This window comes from Aulonocara sp. 'chitande type north' Nkhata Bay, linkage group LG11 (assembly GCF_057382095.1).
Source record: "Aulonocara sp. 'chitande type north' Nkhata Bay isolate Kocher_YH1m ecotype deep benthic linkage group LG11, A_spYH_male_GT1.1, whole genome shotgun sequence".
Classification (NCBI taxonomy): domain Eukaryota; kingdom Metazoa; phylum Chordata; class Actinopteri; order Cichliformes; family Cichlidae; genus Aulonocara; species Aulonocara sp. 'chitande type north' Nkhata Bay.
In genome coordinates this window covers 31733752-31750506 of record NC_141354.1, presented here as the reverse complement: position 1 = coordinate 31750506, position 16755 = coordinate 31733752, and the positions used below count along the sequence as shown (strand labels likewise).

Below are 16755 nucleotides of genomic sequence, written 5' to 3'. Positions count from 1 at the left end.
CTTAAGATTACATCACAAACGGCCCGGAGGCCAACACTAGGAAAGTACCCAGATGCAGACACAACATAGTCAGTATTTACAACACAGATCTTGACTGCTTACATGCAGTGAAGCCGATTTCCAGCTTGGGGAGGGTATTGTAGACTGGGCAGCTGAGTATTTGTCCAACCTGAGGTTTAGTGTTTCCAGCGAGGCAGCGGGCAGGAGGACAGGCGGTAGAGGTGAAGAGAATCCAAGTTTAGATGGCAAGGTTCAGTGGTGGGTGAGATTTCTGGCTGGGAGCTGGGTGCTTACGGTGCAACTGATGAGTCAAAAACTGAGAACACAAGGAGAAGCAGGTAAGGCAAAACATTGACCTGAAAGGAAACAGAGAGATGCAACTTGTTACCACCATTGGCAGCTGTCGGACTGGCAAAGGAGAGGTGACGACACTGGGTTTAAATGCAACCTCTTAATTGCAGCTGATGCACCACAGGTGAAGGAGATTACCTGAGCTACACCTCAGGGTGGACCCAGGGGAACAGTGTGCGAGGAGACAAACCCAACACTCGCTCAGATCATGACAGATTAGATGGAAATCAAGCAAAAGCACATCTAAACTAAAATATACTAAAATAAATCAATAAAAAAAACATGATTTTCAGACCTTTTTAGTAAAATTTCTATTGTTGCCGGTATTCTTTACAAAGTATTATTTTAGCATTCACAGAATTGTCTATGAAGGTTCTCAGACATCCCGGTCATGGATGATTGTCAGCCTTCACATTTCTTACAGCAGCTTAAATAAAGTTGTTGTTTGCTTAATTAAAACTTTTGTCAAAAAGATAAAGGTTAACGATAAGGTTACATTCCATTAAATATTAGAGATCAACACTAAAAATCTACATTCATAACAATAACTATCACCCAACATAAAAATATCAGAATAGAGACACAGCACTTCAGACAATAATTTTTAATCCAATTCCAGAAAGAATTACGAATTACCTCAATTTGGTTTAACAAACATTTTTCCTGCCCTTATCAGCTTGAAGAAAATAAATACAAAAGTAAATATATGTTTGGTCTTTACTAAGATATCTGCTGATCAAACAGAAGGTGCTACCAACCTAATACCACCCAAACAGCTCTTTGGTGATTGACCCTGGATCTCTGATAGTGTTTGTTTTAATCCAGGATATTTGCAGCTGATTAACTGAGCCCTGTGTGCTACTGAATGGGACCTTAAATTGGACATGAAACACTACATGTATAAGCCCAAATTTACACCATGGAGCCCTGCTCTCAAAAACTGAATTGATGTAACACTATCTGTGGAGCTGGATTTAAGAAGCAGTTTTTAGAGCATGTTCAGCACCATCTTGTGTCAGTACAGAGCGCCACGCCATCAGGTTGGTTGGTTGAAGTCAGTTTCACCCTCTGTCTCTTAAGCAGTACGTGGTTCTTTGTTTTGTTAGCTGCACTGAAATGGGACAATCAAAGCATGATAGGGAATCCTGACATCTTCCAACATGTCTGAAGGGAGAAATAAAAGTCCACATTACACTGGATTTTCCCATTTCAATACAGCTAGCCAAACAATGAAAGAACCATTTATTGCTTAAGGGTGAAAGTGGACAGTATATCCTCGGTTTATTAACATAAAACTCATTTCTGCAAAGAGACATTACAAAAGTGTGTAATGTAAGTCTGTTTATTGCAACCAACCAACCTGACACAAGATGGTGCTAAATATGTTCTAAAAACTTTAACTTTAGGCACTTACTTCTTAAATCCAGCTTCACAGACAGTGTTAAATCTATGCCAGTTTTTGAGAGCAGGATTCCATGTTGTAAATTAGGCTTTATGCATGCAGTCCATTTTAATGAATCAGGCTTATTCTGGCACAACGTGCAGATGCATGATTGGATTTGAATCTGGGGAGTTTGGAGATCAGGTAAACCATTTGAGCCTCTTATTGTGTTTCTTAAAGCTTCCTTAGTAGTTTTTCTTGTATCATTTAATTCATTGCCTCATAGGAAGAGGCCACTTAGAGCCTTTTGTGCCATGTGTGGGCTCAATGGATGCACAGGGCCTCACAGCCAGTGTGGCACCCCTGATTTTCAAGCTCCGCCTCAGTATGTTTGGAGAGAATTAAAATCACTTGTGTTCATTTGTAGCTAGACGAGCTCCTTCATGTGTTTACTGGTTAAACATTAAATGTAGTATATAAACTACACTGAAATGATAGGGAAGCTTTAGTTTGTGTTTGTGGTATAATCAATTCATAATCATCAGTGAAGACATCTATAACCATCCGATGGGTTGATTAATTCTCACGTCAAATGTTAGCCTGAGCCAGTGGATACCTATGCAGATGGATCAAGAAGCCAAATTTTGACCAACTTTTCTAAAAAAGGAGAAGTTTGGAAAATGATAAAGAGTGTGGTCATTGGCATATGTGACATGTGAACATAAATTTTACTCATGGTGTGGTTTACCTTTTATTATTTTCTTTTTAAAATAGAAAAATGTTTATTGTACTTTATTTTATTTTATATTCATCTTTTGCTGTCATTTGCACATTAATGCTGGATAAATTTGTTTCCTAATGTATTTTCTATTTATCTAGACAATGGCCCAGTTTATTTTCATTTTTGTTTTTATTTTTATGTGGGAGGTGAGAGAATTTAATAATATGTTTCATGTTGAAGTGCTTTGTTTTGTAAATCAGATTTTTTTGCATCCAAGTCTGTGATTGGCTGGTTTTGTGGCACAAATATAATGGTGTACAGAAAGCGTTGAGCACGCACGGGCAGAAATGTTGAGAACGCAAGCAACACATTGCGAGTGAGCACAAATGCAAACACTGAGCGAGAGGGGCTGCTATTGTGTGTGCGTATGGATAATAGCAAACACTGAAATACATTTTTTGCATGCAGCAATGAATTTTGTTCACGCAAATTTACTTCGCTCAAAATAAATTTCTCCTCAAACTGCAACACTTGCACCTGCAATTTTTTTTATTTTTTACGTGCACTCAGAATAGTGGCTCAAAAATAATGCCATAAGGGGATGGGTGTTTTCTCTCTCTCACAGATAAACAGACTTGATAAAAATGAACTAAAAAAGAAAGAACTCGAATATAAGACAGGAATATTAACATGACGCCTGACGCAAGATGTGAGTGGGCGCTAACACCGACTCAGACCTTTCCTCAGTTGATCTCAATGGGTAACATTATAGGGTAAGTCAAGGTCTCACAATGGTTTCACCCAAAACTTCTTGGCTCTCCACCATTTGGTCTTAGACCTGAAGAAGCTTCCAGATGACAAGTAAAATGACGTCAAGAAAAGTCCACCTTTTTCTTTCCAAGCTCCTTTGATGACCATGGCCTGGATACGTGAGAAGCTACATAGACTTATACCAACTGTATCTTTTCAAAGTACAATGACTTCAGTGACACAAAGAACAATAGCTGAGTGACACTTTAAACCTTTTGCTGCATTTTTCTAAATGCTGATATGCAGATGTGGAGGGTGAAGATAACGGTGGTCCCAGTGGTAATCGGAGCACTAGGTGCGGTGACTCCCAAGCTAGGCGAGTGGCTCCAGCAGATCCCAGATTCTGTCCAGAGGAGCGCAGTCCTGGAAACAGCTAAGATACTGCGCAGGACCCTCAAGCTCCCAGGCCTCTGGTAGAGGTGAAGGATGAACCGCCTGCAGGGGCGAGCTGGGTGTTGTTTTTATATTAATTATTAGTAACTTATAAATAATAACAGCTTGACAATAAAAAAAAACCCCTTATAATTAACTTTATTTATTTAGTAATATTTAAAAACAAAACCTGAGTAGAAGTTTCCATGGTAATATTTACAGATCACAAAAGTCTTCTGAAGTCTAAGTAATTCAAACAATTAGGGTCTCTTTTTACAAATCCATTGGTTCTTCTTGTCACAGCTCACTGATTTAGGGACGAGGCTGCTGAATCCAGGAGCTGAGGAAAAAACAAGTTTGATTAGAGCTCATAATTATTGACATAAAACAAAATTGATTTATCCCAGATTTGGAAAAATATTTTAAATCTTTATTGTTTCAAAGTTTCTCTTACTTATCAGTCAGATCTCTTCCATCCCCCCATAACCCCCATCCCCCCGGCCTGAGCGATGCGGTCCAGCAAATCAACCAACCCCTTCATCTCAGCCTCAAAATCCGAGGTGGAACAGTCTGCGGGGTCCATGTTCTGGTCGCGATCTTCTGTTACGAAACAGCTGTGTGTAGGCAGGAGAAGGATCCAAAGGGCAGACTCCGGAGACAGAAAGTAACTCAAAACACAGCTTTAATGCTGAACTCAAAAGGGTAATAAAACTAGGACTCCAGAATACACTTACACAGACCAACCACACAGCTAGATAAGGGTATATCGCAACACGGACACAGAGAAACTAGTGATGGGACGTTCTGTATCGAGGCTTCGGAGCGTGTGTCGTAGTGATGTGCGGATCGATCCTGAAATATCGATTCCTCCGATACCAATCATTTATGTTCTAGAATCGATTCTCACATTAAAATATCGATATTTTAGTAATTTAGAGTAAATTTGTAGTTTGTCATTAACAGGAACACAGTGGAAAGAAACTATAACATTCGGATTGCCTACATTCAAAGGAACTACTTCCTCTTCCGCCTTTCATAGTCATGTGCGAAATACGGCTGTATAAATGTCTCGCAGCCCCTTGGCGTGCGCACTCACAACAATGGCTGAGCGTAATTGTGCGGATGTATTTTACCTCCACAAACAGCTGAGCCGTGGTTTGCAATAAATGTGGCAAAAAAAGGGAGGTGTTGTGGCCATACTTGCCAACCTTGAGACCTCAGAATTAGGGAGACATTCAAAAGGGCTGTTTGGGCGGATAAATATATTTTACAGGGTTTATTTATCGGATAAAATACGTTAAATGTCACCGTTATTATTGGCCGGCCCGGAAACAGCGGGGGTGTCCAAATTCAGAGGCTGCTTCCACCTGAGGACCCGCCCTTCGCGGTCTAAAGAAAGCCGGGTAGTACGTCACGAGCTCCCTCGGTGGAGTGAAACTCTGCAGTCTGCTCCTTGCTGTCTAAAATATAACCGGACACTGACGTAAACTCTTCTGTTTAATCAGTTTTCTGTTTGACGTTTATTCAGCTGTGTGAAAACCCCGGAGGAACCCTCCCGAGGGAATAATAAAGTTTAATTTAATTTAATCTAATCTAATAACTTTAATCTCAGCCAAACCGATTTACTCACGAACAAATAAAACACTGAAAAAGCCAAACAAGAACATTTTTAAGTTATCAAAGTGACTTGTACATCATGTTTAACCCGAGTGGTGAAAGACCGCGGGGGTTTGAAGACGATGTGTTGGTCGGCTCAGATATTTGAAGTTTACACAGCTACATTCTCACCTGAAAATATGTTAAAAGTTTTTTTGCGACCCAGAAAGAGAAATAAGAGTGATATTAAAACTAAGTCGCTGCCGTCATTGTTGGAAACTGGAATTGGCTGGGCCGCGCTATGAATTCTGCGATATGGTTTTTCAACTTTGTTGTCCGGGTGGAAAATCTGGAGAAAGATTCTCCCGGAAAAATCGGGAGGGTTGGCATGTATGGTTGTGGCAACATCACTAACCTTGTCAAACACCTCAGAGTAAATCATATCACAAAATATGACGAGCGTATGTTGAGGCGAACTGAAGAGGAGGAGAGGGACAGGTGCTGCTAGGGTCACGGAGTCCTTTAGTCCTCCAGGCAGGCAAGGTGTTCAAATAGCACACAACTTTAGTTTTTTTATTTCTATATGATGAACTCTGCATTATTAAGTGATAAGAAGAAGGTATTCTGATGTCCTGTAATCATTATGACGCTATAATTTGAGATACAATAAATAAAATCCGTTTTGTACAAAGTATCGGTATCGGATCAGTATCGTCGATACCACCCTGAATATTACCCCAGCCAACATTTATATGTGGGGCCCATATGGTTTGGAAATGGGCTGAAAAATGGGCCCCATATAGGATTGTCCGCGGGTTCCGTAATGGCCCCATATTAAATGCCCATATAGGTGTTATGTTAGGAAAATCTGGGAACTAAATGGGCCCCAACTGGGAAAAGTACACAGAAACCCACCTGGGCCCCATCTTTCAAGTTTTTGTGGGTACCATGTAGGCACCACATAGGCTAAAAAGTGGGTTTTAAGTGGGATTGTCCGCAGGTTCCACAATGGCCCCATTTTATAAGCCCATCTCGGTGTTATATTGGTAAAATCTGGGAACTAAATGTGCCCCAACTGGGCAAAGTACACAGAAACCCACCTGGGCCCCATCTTTCAAGTTTTTTGTGGGTACCATGTGGGCACCACATAGGCTAAAAAGTGGGTTTTAAGTGGGATTGTCCGCGGGTTCCATAATGGCCCCATTTAATAAGCCCATCTCGGTATTATATTGGTAAAATCTGGGAACTAGATGGACCCCAACTGGGCAAAGTACACAGAAACCCACCCGGGCCCCATCTTTCAAGTTTTTGTGGGTACCATGTGGGCACCACATAGGCTAAAAAGTGGGTTTTAAGTGGGATTGTCCGCGGGTTCCGTAATGGCCCCATTTTATAAGCCCAACTCGGTGTTATATTGGTAAAATCTGGGAACTAAATGGGCCCCAACTGGGCAAAGTACACAGAAACCCACCCGGGCCCCACCTTTCAAGTTGTTTTGTGGGTACCATGTGAGTACCACATAGGCTAAAAAGTGGGTTTTAAGTGGGATTGTCCGCGGGTTCCATAATGGCCCCATTTTGTAAGCCCATCTCGGTGTTATATTGGTATAATCTGGGAACTAAATGGACCCCAACTGGGCAAAGTACACAGAAACCCACCCGGGCCCCATCTTTCAAGTTTTTGTGGGTACCATGTGGGCACCACATAGGCTAAAAAGTGGGTTTTAAGTGGGATTGTCCGCGGGTTCCGTAATGGCCCCATTTTATAAGCCCATCTCGGTGTTATATTGGTAAAATCTGGGAACTAAATGGGCCCCAACTGGGCAAAGTACACAGAAACCCACCCGGGCCCCACCTTTCAAGTTGTTTTGTGGGTACCATGTGAGTACCACATAGGCTAAAAAGTGGGTTTTAAGTGGGATTGTCCGCGGGTTCCATAATGGCCCCATTTTGTAAGCCCATCTCGGTGTTATATTGGTATAATCTGGGAACTAAATGGACCCCAACTGGGCAAAGTACAAAGAAACCCACCCAGGCCCCACCTTTCAAGTTGTTTTGTGGGTACCATGTGAGTACCACATAGGCTAAAAAGTGGGTTTTAAGTGGGATTGTCCACGGGTTCCATAATGGCCCCATTTTATAAGCCCATCTCGGTGTTATATAGGTAAAATCTGGGAACTAAATGGACCCCAACTGGGCAAAGTACACTGAAACCCACCTAGGCCCCATTTTTCAAGTTCTTAGTGGGTACAACATGAGGAAAACATGAGCTAAAAAGTTGGAATGGCATTAGCAGTGGGTTCTGTATTTGCATCTTATTTCTAGTTTGAATTGACTAAGTTCTGGCACTGAGTGGGCCCCATGTAGTAAAACAGTCACAAAATCAATTTTTCAGACGGCTAATACGGGTTCTGTGACACAAAGACACCAAATATATTAAAGCTGACCGCAAACAAAATCTAGTTTGTAAATAAAACCATTTCAAAAATCACGAGGGTACACAAAACAACATTTTTCACATTTATTTTGTCCAACAACTGTGATTTTACGTAACTGTATTCCAAAGTGCGTAAACGTTTAAAAACTAGAAATGTCAAACTACAGCAAAATTCCTTAGATATTTGGAACTGTAGCAACATGGGGAAAAAGTCAGATGGAAAACTCAAAAGCTTATCTTGAATCAGCAGGGTTTGTTTTTTTACAGAGCCGTAAGTCTATTTTGTACCCTTGCAGCCCTCGGTCCTCCTCTGTCTTTAGCTCCACTGAACCACTTGGACAGAGCCTTCTCTGCTTCTTGCAAGTTGACTTTTGATGTTAAATAATTCTTCAGTGCCTCTGCAAATGAAGAAGAAGAAAAACGGGCAAGCCAAAGTAAAGTTAATCTTAGCTTACTTCATTTGGTGATGATTTTCAAAGAACAATGTTTATTTCACTTTATTGCCTCAAAAAATATATACAAATTGCATGATAACCAATCTCAGTTACACTTTCAAACACTTTATTAAAAAAGTTTAGTTTTCTAAAGTTCAAATGTCTCAAGTGAAACTAACTTACCATACACAACATTAAAAAGACGCAAATCTCTGAACTTTTTTTCCCCATGTCGGCCAAGCATGTTGTACTCCACAGCCAGCTCAGGTGATATGAGGAATTTCATCATCCTTCTTGTGGCATCGTCTACACTTGTTTCCCCTGTATCTGCTACCATGGCAACCTGAGGGGAACATACAAAAAGGACAGATTAGATACTGGCATCTGGTTAGGATGCCTCCCTGGTGAGGTGTTTTGGGCACGTCCCACCAGGAAGAGACCCAGAACACCCAGGACATGCTGGAGGGACTATGTTTTTCGGCTGGCCTGGGAATGCCTTGGGATTCCCCCGGAAGAGCTGGGCCAAGTGCCTGGAGAGAGCGAAGTCTGGGCCTCTCTACTTAGTACCGGATTGGGTCGAGGGGCAGCAGCCTAAGCTTAAGATAATGGACCGGAATGGAGGATAAATGGACACTTTACATATTACTTAATGTTTACTGTGTGGTGATAAAAAAAAAATGGTAGTAAACACAAGCTAAACTAAAAAAATTAATTGCGCTTCCTTAACCCTTTATCCCCAATAATGTTACGCAGGATAACTGGTAGGTCTGGTAGGTTTTTTCCTCTACTGTATACTATATGAATGTAATCAAGGATTAATAACAGAAAGAAAAAAGAAATTGAAATTTTGCCATTTTTACTAAAGGCAATCAAAATGTACATGAATAAAATATTTAAATTAGTCAATTCAAATTAATAACTCTAAAACACTGAACAAAATTAAGTATTTGACCCTGTGGTTTATTTTCGGACATCTCTTTTCTTCTAAAAGTCCAGGCGTGTTGGGCCCCTGGCAGAGCTCAGGTTTGACGAGACAGGTTTGGAAAAACCTGTCGCTGGCGACTTTTTGGGGGCTAAAGGGTTAAAATAAATAGGAATTGGCCAAAATTTGTATAAACTATGAAATAGCAGAACAAAAGTAAAAAAAAAAATCTTTATCTGTTATCAGAATCAAATATTTGATTAGAATAAAAAATTTAACTTTCTGGAAGATTTCTCGTTACATCTGTCATAAAAGTAACAACATCTCAGAAAAGAAACATGATAGCAACAGAAAAATATGATAGCAGTGTGATGTGATGGTCCCTGGCCAGATTTTTACACATATTATAAGCCCTGTGACACAAAAACCACAGAACTCTGACACGCACAGACTGTTTTCCTTCGTGCTAATGAAGAAAAATGCTGGTCTGGTATGTAAAAGGGAATTTATTCTTCCAGGACCTGAAGCTCCGTAATGCAGCCCTCCAACAGCCAAACCTATCTGTTCTCTGATTGTCTTGATGCATGCTCAATCATCCAGGTAAGTAAATCTCCAAAAGTTGATTCTGTTCATCTGGACGTAGCGCTTGCAGCATTTTCTCCCACTGAAAATGCTACGTCCAGATGAACAGAATCAACTTCTGGAGATGTTCTCTGATTGGATTGTTTAATTGGTGATTGACATGAAATTGACCAATCAGCTGAAAGGAAGAAAAATAGGGTCAAAATTTGGATGTGTAAGTATAAATCCACACACAGCCAGGAAAGCCGAGCGCAGAGTTGTTTGTAGCACCAATTCAGCCAGAGTGGAGCCAGATGGATTTTCCATCCATCCACACTGTAAAGTCTATAGACCAGCAAGTGATAAATTAACAGTGTTGTTGGTATTTTCTAAAACAGTTGTATGCAATAGGAATTGCTGTTTATAGTCCTCCTGTATATCTGCATGTTCCCTCCCAATTAAAACCTGTGATAATGGAGATTCAAATTCATGTCATACCTATACCAACACTTATCAAGTATCCAGATCGACCTTTACTGATGTGCTCTGTCAGTGCGCCCCAGGGCAGCTGTGGCTACAATGTAGCTTGCCATCGCCAGTGTGTGATTGTGTGTGTGAATGGGTGAATGACTGAATGTAGTGTGAAGCGCTTTGGGGTCCTTAGGGACTAGAAAAGCGCTATAAAAATGCAGGCCATTTACCATTTAAAGGAAAATTGTTATTTCCATGTATTTTCCTGTTCTGCCTTCAACTTTGAGGACTTCCCCCCACATTTCTAGTTGTGACAGTGCACCTACAACAAAAAAAATCTGCTGTGATTTACATTTGTTGAAAGAGCAATTTTGTAAAATAGTCTATTTTTGTATGCACAGTTTACAAATCTGTCCTGTACAGCATGGACTGATTGCATGCTAAAAAGTTGTTGCTTAAAAATAAAACAATACATTTTTAATTAATAACATCAGCAGAAAGCCTTGTTATTAATTAGATGTACAATTTCTATAGAATACGAAACAACTCAGTTCATTTTTGATCATATCAATACCAGCATATTACACAACTAGTGATGGGATTTTCGTCTCTTTTTAGAAAGCCGGCTCTTTCGGCTCCCAACCGGCTCTTCAGGTTGTTTTGTTGCTTTAATTAATTTATTATTAACAACAATATAAAATTATGAACAAAAGGAATTACTAATGTAAAAAAAGAAACGTGGTTTTATTTATATATGTTTATATATAAATATATATGGTGGCCCCTAGAGACAAAGCATGTACAAACTCCAAAACCCATTTCTAGCGTCAACTGAACTTCCAAAACAGAGCTATCTAGATCACTTAATTTACACAATTGAAATCATATGTGTATTTTTTGTGTATTTATACACAAGCACTCATATATATTCATAAAAAATTCCAAAAGCTGTTCATTTACCTGTTACTACCACACACCAAATCCGGTCGTTGGTACTTCCTGGCTTGTGTAGCCACTAGGTAACAAAATCTCAACACTGTGCCTAGCATCCTGGAGCACTTCTGTTGTGTTTTGTACGTGCTTTGGAGTTTGTACGTGCTATGGAGTTTTTACGTGTTTTGGGGTTTGTACGTGCTTTGTCTCTAGCAGCCACCGTAAATATACTTTTATTTATTCTCTCCACATAAAATGTAATAAATAAATCATATAATACAAAAAAAACAACTATTTACATTTCAACTTTTAACTATTTAAATTTTCAGCTTTTTCCTTTTAAACAAATTTAAAGTGAAACAACACAAAACACTGCAAACCACAACACAATTAAATATAAATTATAATATGAAAACAAACAGAAGATGCACATTCTCTGTCATATGGGCCTGCATGAATAAACTTTCTGAATCCTTTATCATCCGCAATTGAAAATAGTTGTGGATGATTACTATACCTTTGTAATGTGACGTTGTTGTCCCTGGCTCTCTTTCTCTCTCTCTCCCTCCTGCTCTGTTACTGTGCTACTGCGTGTGTAACAACCGCCCCTCCCCCCTCTTCCCAGCGCAAAGCACAAGGCTCACGTGCAGAGTGAAGCGGAAAAAAAGTGCGAGAGAGCGGGTGAGAGAGAGAGAAAAAACACGCTTGTGTCGTTCACTTCAAAGAGCCGTTTCGTTTTGACCAACACATCACTAACAACCATGATGAAAAACGCTCATCTGCTTCCATCACCATCAGCTGATTAACATTGAGCTGCTGCAGTCAACACCATCAAACTAATTTAGTGTTTAATGTTATGTTATGTTATTGAATGCTTTTATTTTTAAATCTTTACCAGCGCTTAAAGACTGTAGATGTTCACACCTGGTGTTAGAAAACCGAGCTCACAGCAGTATTTTTTTTTATAACAGGAAATTTTAATTTTTATTGGTTACCGTGTTTATTACCACTTTTATCAGTAATGTACTTCCTATAAAATATGGATTTGATAAGTTACCGGTTTATTGAAATCAGCTAGTGAACACATCGATCACTTTATTGAACTACACGCCTTACACTCTTGTGAGCTCTGGTTACTAACAGCAGGTGTGAATGTTTGGAGTCCAAAACGCAGATAAAGATTAGAATAACAAGGCAATGTAAAATCAGTTTAATGCAGTTGACAGTAGCAGCTCAGATGGAAATCAGCCAATTGTGAGGAGAGCAGAGGACCAAAACTGTCAGAGTTGTGGGTCAAGTGAAGAGAACACTGTTGGCATTATTGTTAGCATAAAAGATGAAAATTAAATAAATGTTAAATTTTAAAATAGATCATTGCCTCCTGTGCCTAAATAAATATATATACTTAATACCAATAAAAAAAAAAGGATGCCCCAAAGACCATCACTTTTCAATAATAATAATAATAATAATAATAAGTAATACAAATAATATGAAAGTTACTTACATGTCAAAGATGGTGCTTGTGATCTTGAAGAATCTAAACGTGATAAGGAAATGAAAGAAAGTGCATGAGAAAATACAAACATTTTTGTTTTTTCCCAGGATAATTCAATATAAAAGATTCTCTTACTAATGCACAAAATGAACAGTGTAATTAAAAGTTTGAAAGGCACTACATGTGTTTATATGATAAACTGACTAATTCAAGCAGCAAACACTAGCAGTGCAAAAATGTATCTAACTAGCTGACAGACTTTAAAGTCACAGGAAGATATATCAAAATGGTGACTTATGCCAGAACAAATGACTTGACAGACATAAATCCTAAATTCCTTTAAGTAAAAAAGGAATTACTTTTTTATAAGTGGTCCCTAGTGGTTTTCAAATTATTACATGGCTTGTTAATTTTTTATTAAATTATTAAGAAGCCAGATGAGTTCAAAACATTTACAAATGACTATAAAGCACTATCCAAACTTCAAATCAAGTGGCAAAATCTCCAAATTAAAAGTACTCGCAAACTATAAAAATTTGATTATACTTAAAAATATGCAAAAACTAATTTAGTGGAATTTTTACCTGCTCAAGAATACATTGAACATGCAATATTTAATTGAAAAGAACAAAATTTGTGTACTTTTAGAAAGGATTATTAAATATTTGGGGATACTAGACATAAAGAGGGTCTCGTACATTTACGGGCATCTAATTTCCTGGATTTAATGGTTTAAAAGTTTAATAGGTCTTTGAAGTTGATAATAAAATTGAGTCCATTATTAGCAAAAAGAATTTAAAAAAAAAAGAGCAAAAAAATGCTTAATATATAATAATTGTTTTAAACTTAAGCTTTGTAATTGTAGCAGATTTCATTATGTCTGTAATTTTTTATTTAGCCCCACAGTAGTAAAAGCCATAAATGGGAGTTAGATTTATTACTAGTATTTTACACAGCATTCAGCTATAATAACATGTTCTGCATTTTCCTACTTCACCATCTGATCTGAACAGCTGCACTCTCTTAATTAATTAATGACCTAACATTTCTCAGTAACCAATAACTAGATGGAACAGCACAGTATCTAAGAGAGTGATCAGACAGTGTTTGAGCTAAAGACGCTGTGTGTTTCTTTTGGGGGCTTTTTACACACTGATCCACCACCGTTTTCCCATAGTACAATGCATATCTGGTAACATTACCGTATTCAGATCAGAAAACCGTTTCAGCTGCAGGCATCTACTCCTGTAATTTAAACAATCACCTTGCTACACTGCACATGAATATTACGTAACATGGTATGACTAGCTCATGTTCAGACATTTAAGATACTGTTCAGCCATTTTGTTTACTGGGTAGTGCATAATGGCCGAGTTAGCTGAGCAGGAATCCACTAAAGCCAAAAAAATAATATAAATTTTTTAAATTAATTACAAAAACCTTATAGGAAAACCCAAGAAACAGTTGCAGAAGCACAGAAAAAAACTGCCGTGTACGTTATAGTGTGTAAATTCAAAAACTGTATAGAGAGAATGGTGCAATGAAAACAGAATAAGATAAGATGAACTTTATTGAGTAGAATATAGGCAGTAAGAGTTTTTTAATTAACTTTAAATTATGTTTGCCAAAGACAATGCAGCAAATTAACCCAGTTCTACCTGCTAGCTAAAGATGTTATGCTTCTCCCCCTTATACCGTTTAGGACGACTATAGAAAGTTACTAAAATAACCATTGATGAAAACGTATCAAACTTTAAGTATTTACCTTTGTCATAGTTTTCGATTCTTTGGTATCCTTTTGTCCTCCACGTTCTTAAACACCAGGGAGAGAAAAGGCGCAACAGACGAAAGACCGCGAAGACTAGACGCTAGGCGGTGCAATCTGCTCCTCCCTCTTTTTAAACGAGCCAATAGGAGCTGCTCACATTAAAAACAACTTTATTTAAAAAGTCGTTTTACACCTGATACAAAAATTTTAAAAGTCAAACAATGCACAAGTTTAAAAGAACAATTTTATTTTTAAAAGTTTTTTAAGCATAGGGATGGTTAATATGTTTTAAAAAGTAATATATAATATTTATCAAAAAGTGTCACCCAAATCAACATCATAATAAAAATATAATTAATAAAAATATAATAATGATAAGAAGAAGAATAACAGTTTACCTAAAAGCTCTTCTAACATTAGACTGGTTTTGAAAAGTTTCAATAGTGTCAATACACCATAAGGACAAGGGAGTTTCACAGTTGAAGTGTGACTGCTTGAAAGACCCCATTCCCTCTCCTTTCCACTAGTTCAAAGAAAATATAAATTATTTCTGGTTATATAATTTGAGGGCACAAGTTTGAAGAGTAACATTTTAACAGATTGGTAATATACTTCAGGAGCTTTACTGGATCTGATTAACCAAAACTTCCATCTTCCATGTAACTAACTGTCTTTTCTCTAATACAGTAGAGTGTGTCTGATCTACTAAAAATCCTCAACTGCATGTTTGCTCAAGTAAATAGTCTTAATTGTTTGAACAACCAGTAATCCTTAATTTGCAAATGCCAAATCTGGATTTTGTCTGTGTAATTCACTTTTATCTTAGGTTTTTTATTCGTATTTTTTGCTTTTCTTTTTTTCTACTCTTGTGTCCGTTTTAATCACTTATTATTGCTGCTGTGACAAGTGAATTTACCTAAGAAGAATCATGAAGTCCTTATTTTATCTTATCTGAGCCTCACCATGCAGCCTACCATGCAGAGTTCACATTAAGTACATAAAATGAAATCTAAAATTAAAAAGTAACCAGTTTCAAACCAGTTATTTGGAATAGTGTGCAGAGTGTTTTGAGTAACATTGAATGTTCAAAAACACCAAAGTTCCTATAGTCTCACTTGACAGCTGGGTTGTAGTGTCTGATAACACATAACATCTTGAGGTCTCAATGTGGACTTTGAGTACATTTGCTAGCCAAGGCTAAATACTGAGAGGGTCAAAAATGAAGGGTCAAGAACATCTGACTGTACGTAAGGGTAGCAAAAGTGATAGACTGAGGTTGTGCCAAATATGTTAAAGTTAGGGTGATTTCTTAGAGAATGGTACCACATGGGTGCCGTCTGCAGGTTATAAAAGAGAGTTATGTTCATACTTTCTTTTGAGATTATTTTTACAATTTGACTTTCAGAACTCCCTGGGTTGTGCGCAATCTGTGATGGGCTTGTTTGGAATAAATCCTCCTTTATTCAAATAACACTTTCTCAGGCTCTTCACAGAAGAAGAATCCTCACATAAGCATGTGCTACCATTTTGAACCAATGTACACATTTACCATCACTAACCCAACTAGGACCTACATTGGATGCCCACCCATATGGATTTGATGTTAGAAACGCAAGTGGGTCCCATATATACTAAACAATCTTGAGCCCATGTAAAATATATGCCCATATTAATTTAACATAACCCATTTGGGGCCCACATAGACATGTTTTCAGGGTCTGACTTGCATTTGCCCATGTGTGACACATATAGTTTGACCAGGTGGGCCCCACCTATGTCATCAGTACCAAAAAATATATACCGATTACCTCACTTTGCCCCACCTGGGGCACACAGCAAACACTTTTCTTTAAATGACTGTGTTTGCCCATGTCTAACCCAGGTGAAAAACCCAAGTGGGTCCTACGTGTGTTTCCCATTTTGAAACAAGTGAAGTGTTTCCCATGTTTGACCCAGCCAGGACCTACTATATGTTTCCACTCGGTTTTGCCCATATGGCTTTAATGTGAGAAACCTAAGTGGGTCCCATATATACTAAACAATCTTGAGCCCACATAAAATATATGCCCATATTAACTTAACATAACCCATATGGGGCCCACATAGACATGTTTTCAGGGTCTGACTTGCATTTGCCCATGTGTGACCCATATAGTTTGGCCAGGTAGGCCCCACCTGTGTCATCAGTACTAAAAAATATATACTGATTACCTAACTTTGCCCTACTTGGGGCACACAGCAAACGCTTTTCTTTAAATGACTGTGTTTGCCCATGTCTAACCCAGGTGAAAAACCCAAGTGGGTCCTACGTGTGTTTCCCATTTTGAAACAAGTGAAGTGTTTCCCATGTTTGACCCAGCCAGGACCTACTATATGTTTCCACTCGGTTTTGCCCATATGGCTTTAATGTGAGAAACCTAAGTGGGTCCCATATATACTAAACAATCTTGAGCCCACATAAAATATATGCCCATATTAACTTAACATAACCCATATGGGGC

The 16755-nt window shown here is 38.4% G+C and overlaps 1 long non-coding RNA gene across 1 annotated transcript; it reads right to left on the bottom strand.

The window, feature by feature from the left end:
• Nucleotides 1-7738: 7738 nt before the first annotated feature.
• Nucleotides 7739-14390, bottom strand: LOC147319496 (uncharacterized). Its single transcript, XR_015131552.1, has 4 exons — nt 14252-14390; nt 12496-12528; nt 8285-8444; nt 7739-8065 (listed from the first exon to the last, which is right to left on the bottom strand). It is a non-coding gene; the product is annotated as an uncharacterized LOC147319496 (long non-coding RNA).
• Between the last annotated feature and the right edge of the window lie 2365 nt (nt 14391-16755).